This window comes from Montipora capricornis, chromosome 1 (genome assembly GCF_036669925.1).
Source record: "Montipora capricornis isolate CH-2021 chromosome 1, ASM3666992v2, whole genome shotgun sequence".
Taxonomy (NCBI): Eukaryota; Metazoa; Cnidaria; class Anthozoa; order Scleractinia; family Acroporidae; genus Montipora; species Montipora capricornis.
Genome location: NC_090883.1, coordinates 22,244,902 through 22,252,401, shown reverse-complemented (window position 1 = coordinate 22,252,401; position 7,500 = coordinate 22,244,902). Strand labels below are relative to the sequence as shown.

Here is a 7,500-nt window from a genome sequence, read left to right as displayed (position 1 = left end):
TTAATGTTGACCATCCTTTCACATAAGTTAGATACGTATGGCCATTACGATCGCGCATTTAAAGGAAAGGCTGAACACAGATAACAGAGCATCCGCTCACTGAATATCCAAGAGAACTGTGGTGTGCGACGCGTCAAAAACAAATTTTTTTTTTTCAAAGTTTTTTTTTTTTTTTTTCTTTTCCTTTTTTCTTTTTTCTTTCTTTCTTTTTTCGTTTCTGTTTTTCTTTTCTTTTTTCCGTGTTTTTCTTTTTTTTTTTTTTCCTTTTCTTTTTTTTTACCACGCCCCCTTCGGCTTTTTTTCCTTTCTTTCTTTCTCTTGTGGTCTCATCTTATTTTCTTGGAAAAGCCAGAGAGAAAAGAAACGGTGTCTAAGACTGCAGTTTTTTAGTGACTTTCAGTGCAGAAACAAATATCTTTCTTTCGTTCTTTGCTTCTTCTTGTCTTTCGTTCTTTCTTCTTTCTAGTATTGTCATTTGTGGGCACAAGTGATCCTTTACATGAAGATGCGATGTTGTGTAATAACTTGTGGTCAGACAGACGTAGGCCTCATCAAAAAAGTATTTTTTTGCCTTTTCGCTTACTTCTAAACGTCGGAATTGATCCACAATCTTTTTTTCCATTTTGGCTTTATTCAGAGAGAAACGTCGCTTCTTCGGGAAGAAATTTTTACCATATAAGGTTACATGAGCTCATATAACTATAGATTGAGTGAACCACTCACATTCGGCAAATTCCCTGTTTTTCTCGCTGGCTTAGGCTATTCCGAATGTAAATGCTTGACCTTTCTTCTTCTTTGTTCCTTACTTTTACTTATCTTGCAACCACAAAAAGTGGAACTGTAGGCTCTTGCTTCCCTCTAATGTATTCGTCCCCTTCGTATATGTAAGAATATAGTTGTCACCGATTTAAAACGAAATGTATGTACGGTAGACGGCGGTTAGAATCGCAACCACAAAAGTGATTTTAGGCTGTCTTCCTTCCTCTTTTCGTCCCCTTCGTATCTGCAAGAAGAGTTGTTATAGTAAAACGAAACGAAATTACGGAATTGCTTATGGGTGAACAGCAGCGAGATTGGCTTTTATGCTTCATAAAAATAGCACACGATGCCCAGGTTAATTCATTACCGCAATGAGAAGGCCTCATATATTTATACCAACTAAACTGGTGAGTGGAAGGTTTGTTCGTACTCCTGATTTTAGCGATACGGTACATTATTTTTATTGCGCTCTTTTGCAATGATCAAATATCAACAACAAAGTTTTTTTGTGGGCAATAGTTCGATTTGTAACTTTCACGTTGTGTCAGTTTTCGATGAACATGAGTAAACACTACTACAAAGTCGAATTCTTCAATAAAAACTCTGCAAAGTGTCAAACATTCCGCACGCAGACAGACAAACATAGCGAGGCGAAAGATGCTGTCTAAAATGAAAGCAAAAAACATTCAGGCTCTGATCAAACTAAACTAGCATGGATGTAAAATATTTTTTCAGGTTTTTGGGAAGTGTCTTACTGCCATTAAGGTTCTCTTCTGCAACGTCATGTCGATGGAAAGCGGTAGGTACCTTGTCGTAAAGTTGAAGATCCATTGCCATAATTAATTCACCATGTTCTCAACCTCCCAATAGGCTTTTTGCAACTAACGGCTCACATGGTACAAAATCCACTATGCTGGAGGGTCAAAGCTCATTATTATTATCCCCCACTGGGACATTAAAACAAGGGCAAATCAAGCTTGACTGGTTCAGGTCTCTTTGTTTAATGTCCCAGTGGGGGAATAATAATGAGCTTGCCCTCCAGCATGGCTGATTTTGTACCATGTGATCGTTAGTTGCAAAGGCCTATTGTTTAAAAAAAATTCCATTTGTCCCAATCTCCCATCCTTACGCTAGTCTCCATTACTTAGCAAACAAGTTTATTAACCTACGAACAACGATAGAATAGGTTAACAGCGATGAGTTACGCTGTAGTAGTTGTAAGTCCACTTTTTGGAAAATCACTTGCTAGCGGAAACAAAAGCTCAAACGAACTAGCCATACCGACAAAGTTCCTTTTTTTTTTTAAATCGAGTTTTCTTGGTTATAATAATAGTAATATCTAACAATTTATAATGTTAATGTACACAGGTCTCATCTGTCTCAAGGACATGTCGGGGAAGTGAAGGGTGAGTGCATGTTTGCATGTAAGGGAACTTTGCATGAAAATAAATGTATATTTGAAGGGCGGTTTATGGACGAAAGAGAGAAGTCATGTCTGCATGTTATCTGGGCAATAAAAAAGTAATTGTCTCTCATAGAGAGACCTGAAAAAATTCACGTGACTTCAACGGAATTCGAACCCATGACCTCTGCGATGCCGGTGTGATCTTCGCTGACGTCATTGCATACACGTTTGCCCACAGAAGCATCATGCTACTTACAAACTGACTTCACCTAACTCTTTAAACTTATTTAAATGTCCAGTTTAAAATTAAGTCGTTCAACTTTCATCACAAGCCAGTTATTAGCCGTCAAAAACTGATAAATTATTGGTTGGTAAAAGCGCTAATGATTCAAACATTATTTGAAAATTTCGAATTTTCAAGGCATTATTGCACAGAGATCATCGGCAAGATCGCGTTCAAAGAGAGAGCGAGTTTTCACGCGCGCACTTGCGCGTTTGGAGATTGTGTTTTTCGATTGCGCATGATCAGAACGAAAAACTCTCAATGCACTCGTTCGTTAATTGAAGATCCGAAAGTAACTTTTTCGGCGGGTTTCAGCATCCTAAAAATCTGTGATATATGGTAACCAAGAAAGGCTATATCGTAATACATGTTTTGGTGTGTAGCATCGCTAAGTATATATATAAAAAAAAAGAAAACAAAAACAAAAACAACAGCAATTAGTTGTTTGTAAACTAATAATTACACGAAAAAGCTGTCACTTTCTTTCGATTCTCTCCCTCAAGTCTTTCCTCTGTGCTGTCTTACAGGAGGAAATCACCTACCACTTTGGTCAGCGAGGCTACGGCATTTGACAAACCGATGAATAAAGTCAGAGAGTACGTTCGCCAAAAAGGAATCATGGTAGGATCAGAACAAGGGGCATTTATCTCGAAAAAGAACCGAGACTTTTCTGGCCTTTATTCGTGTGTCATGATTCGCTCTGTATCTTAAAGACGAAGGCGCACTATGGCTTTAGGCCCTGAATTCACTCAAACACGACTCATTATCCAAGATGGCGATCGACATATATAGCAACACAGAAACGGAACACTTAAAATGAGATTTCTTGGGTTTGAAAACGGTGACTGGGTGGAAGAAGAACGACTCATAACATATGACGGACAAATAGCGTCCACGGTTGATTAACAAAAAATCCGCACGTGGCTAAGGTAAACACGCCTTTGATAGTGCATCTTCGTATTTAAGAACGGAGAAGTTATGACATCAAACTCCACAATCACTTGAAAAACATGTTTTAAAAAAAACCATCCTATCAAAACATGCGGATGACAGTGTCGTAAAAAAGCCTTCTTGCTGGGGAAACGGGCCTCAGGTCTTTTGTGCTCCTTTGTGCTATGATAAGACCGTCGCGTGACGTCACGATATACGAATGTTGATCATATTGGCTTGATTCAACTGATCGATGAAAATGCTGCTCCATAAAAATTACAAATCTTTCCTTAAGAAAATCCATTTTCATCGACAGTCTGATAAATAAAGTTCACTTTCCTTTCATTTTCTGCGTTTTCTACAGTGATTTGATGGATTTTTTGGACGCCTTTGCAAGGGAAATGTATTAGATAATCAAAAATCAAATATCGTGACGTCACGCGGACGCGTTTTGCCTGTTTTCAACTTTTCGATATAGTATTTGACTGCGAGTTGCATCCAGGAACTTTTCTCCCCTAAACAAAACACTGTCACTTCCCAGCAATGGCTGGTCAGTATACCCATAATGTTTTAGCCAACTTTGATTTTCTAGGGATCCCACACACACAGTAAGTTTATTTATACCGTTGCCCAGAGGTGGTTTTCAACCAATCTCTAGAGACACAGATAACAATGCTGAAATGCACAATTGCTGGTGGATGAACAAAAGGAGCCAATGAGAGATCTTTTGTTTTCGTCCACCAACATGACGGCGATGACGTCACGTGAAAACCACCCATTTGTCAACTGCTGAGACGGAAGGTAAAACCATGATTGCCGGGGTGCCTTGACTTTCTAACTTTTGTCTTCTTCCTTTTACTTCTCTCCATTCGATAAGTTTCCAATTTACTTGATTGCGTGTGGTTATTCCTGTAAGCAACAACGCAGTGCTAGTAGCGCTGCCAAGTGCAATTTGTGGGTGGTGCACATGCCGGCAGCCGGTCTATATAAATTTTGTGAAATAAGATGTATACTTTCTAGTTTAATGGCCTGGCTTTGCTCGAAACACAATAACAAACCCCCCGATTCATACATCATTCATAATCATTTCGTTTTTTAATTGCTTACCGAGGTCAACATTCCCAATATACATACGTATTTACGCGTAATAGACGTTATTCATAAATAGCGGTCACACTTATAATTCTTTCGTCCACGTGAAAATTACCCTACCAAGCCTCATTTTAGAGCAAGAATTCTTTCAATTCACTGTACAGTATCGAGGCTTGGTAGGCTAATTTGCACTTCGACAAAAGAAATGAAAACTTCAAAATCCCACTTTCTTCTTATCTACAGCTAGAGGACAAGTTTCACGAATATGATACCCTCAGAGAAGGCTATGTCACCAAAAATGACTTTGCAAAAGCCTGCACGGAGACATTTCGGGAGATCTTAAGCGATGAAGAAGTGGAAGAGCTCCAGACTCATTACTGCCATCTAGAAAATCCTAGTCACTGCGACTGGCCAAAATTTCTGCACGATGTCGAATCAGGTAGGTTCATTAACTTCACCAGTTTTCTTAAGGTCAAATTCGACTGCGAGTTCTCGATAGAAACAAGAAGGAACCTCTTAAGTATGAGCGCGAGAAGTTCGTTTTGTTGTGATGGCGGTTCGTATCTTTGAGAACAAAAAAGTGAAATACGTTGACCAGTGAACTCAGTGAAAATTATTTCATCACGCCTTGAAGAAATGCGAAGAAATGGAACTGCAAGGAAATTGAATGAACACCAGGTTTCATTAAGCGTCAGGGCTGCTTTTCATGATTTCTAACCGAAAAATAATTATAAGCCTGACGACAAGCCTGACACTGTTTTCTCTTTTTTTTTTGTTGAAAAACACATTGATATTAGTCATAAAACACCCAAAACATGATTTATGAAATCCAAAAAAAGCAAACTGAGAATTGTGGTCCACTAGATTACGAAGTGTGTCGCGACACCGTATTCATAGCTACACAAACCAGTAGATTAGTGCGCATGCACCTGTCGAACATTTTTTTTTACTGTTTGTAACAGATAGCAAATGCTTAGACTTTAGGAGACACTTTATGTTGGGCGTACATATAATAGCATGCACTTCTGACATATTTTGTGCTACTTTGGTTTGGAGAAATTTGGTCATAGGTGTCGTGGTCCTAATCGATCGTCATTTAGGCAGCCATAACCTTAACAAAGAAAAAAAAGGAGGGTTACAGAGAAGGAGATGGACAATCCTGTAAATATGCAACTAATATTTTGTTTTCAAACAAAGAATTGTAATCATGTTTCCGGCGACAACTGCAAACTTCGATCCAACAAATAAAAAGTGACGTTCCGCTCGCGCGCCATCATTTATTACACAATTTCACGATGTCGCACTCTGGAGACTTTATATGACCTCACGAAAAGCGAACAATAAGGTAAACCGACTTCTGTTTCGAGAAAAAAAAAGGTAATAAATGTCTAATTAAGTGTTTGACCACCGAAAGAGTTCGCTGTTTGCTCTTTTCACACAAACTACATTTTTTTTTTCAGAAATGAATGCTTATGCTCAGTGCAGTGAACTTTTCACAAAACTACATTTTTTCCAGAAATGAATGCTCATTCTCAGTGCAGTGAGCTTTCCAAAGAGCAACAGAAGGAACTGGTGTTACAGAGAGTGCTAAGACCTTGAAGTCAAGAACCGATGTCAAGAGCTTACTCGCAAAGGTGTCATTTGGTGACAAAACTAGGTACTGTGTTCATTTTTGCAAAGAGCGTGGACACCCATTCACCTGTATTTCCGCACAGAGTAGATTTCCATCCTAACCATGTCACCTTCATGACAATCTCTTCTTGTTGACATCACAAAAATACATCGTCAATACAACAGCTAAATAATTCAGTCGTTTGGAGCAAAAGTCAGTCAAATGAGATAAGTCACGGGGAGGGGGCTGTGTATTGAAGTGAGAGACAAAAAGTTGGCCACACACTTTCAATACCAGGATAGAGGATGGAGGAGCGAGGATAGCACAGTCGGTTAGTGTGCGGCCTTCTTGCAAGCGGTCCTGAGTTCGATTCCCGGATCTCACACCCTTGTTTCGTCTTGTTTCCGTTCTGTGTAGCTTAAGTAGCTTTAAATACCCGTAAAACAGAGCACTGATGGCGAGGGGGGGAGTAAAATGAGCGAACCGTCGTCCTCAGGTTTGTCAGTTAATTACTGTTACGATTATCGACGTTAAATATGGTTGCTTTACTTACTTTAATCCAATTGTCCAACTCCAATTTTCCAACAAATGCCTCAGCTTGTGCTTGTGCGTTCGCATTTTGTGAATTCTATAGACGTTTTCTGGTAGCAGTAAATTACGATCAACGAACGAGCAGGTGATCGGTGTAGGAGACTTCTTCTCATAACGTCTCTGCCAACTTCATCTTGGTTTGACCCTCCAGTGATACAGTAATTGTAATTAAATTGAAGGAATTTTGGCGTATGCACGGTCCTTGAGCGATTTATTTTTTTCGGTAGGAGAGGATTGGTTCATGTGTAAAAATATGCTCTCTGAGACCTGGATGGCTTTGGATGATATGCCAGAGTTTCATAAGATTTTTTTTTTAGAGATTTGGAAAAGCCGGACTGCATGTAGTGACGAAAGGTAGAATCTTATTTCGCTGTTTGGATTTGGTCGGAGAGCCTCTCGTTTCTTTGTAAATTAGACTTCGTTTGGAGTGCCTTTCACGAGATTTTAGGGGTATTAACTCTGTTGTAGAGGAAAATGATTTGCAACGCGGTTTTACTTAGCACAAAGACTAAACACTGTTTATCGCTCTATGCAAAGGAATCCAGGTGAACCTCGGATTCCAGATCCCAGCCTATGGATATGAAGTGATAGATAACTACGCGGCGAATTGGCTATAATCATTTTATATCAAACAAGCTCGAGTAGAATATTTGTTTTATAAAAAAATTTAGGATCAATATTGAACAACATTCTCGACTAAACTATCGATTTCTGCTTCGCTCAATTCCGGTCCAAATCGGCTTTTGTCGGCCGTTTTTTTTTTTTTTTGGAGAGCTGCAAAAATGTTTTCAGTTCCCATTGTTGCTGACGCGTTCCTTGACCATTTTA

General features: G+C 39.1%; 1 long non-coding RNA gene and 1 pseudogene across 1 annotated transcript in view; both read left to right on the top strand.

Annotated features, from left to right (window-relative positions):
* LOC138026628 (uncharacterized) overlaps positions 1-2,155 on the top strand; it is an 8,461-nt gene extending 6,306 nt beyond the window's left edge. Inside the window, exons 2-3 of the long non-coding RNA XR_011127311.1 lie at positions 1,495-1,558; positions 2,128-2,155. This is a non-coding gene — a long non-coding RNA (uncharacterized lncRNA). The remainder of the gene's footprint in view (positions 1-1,494; positions 1,559-2,127) is intronic.
* Positions 2,155-7,500, top strand: part of LOC138026549 (uncharacterized) — a 14,176-nt pseudogene continuing 8,830 nt past the window's right edge.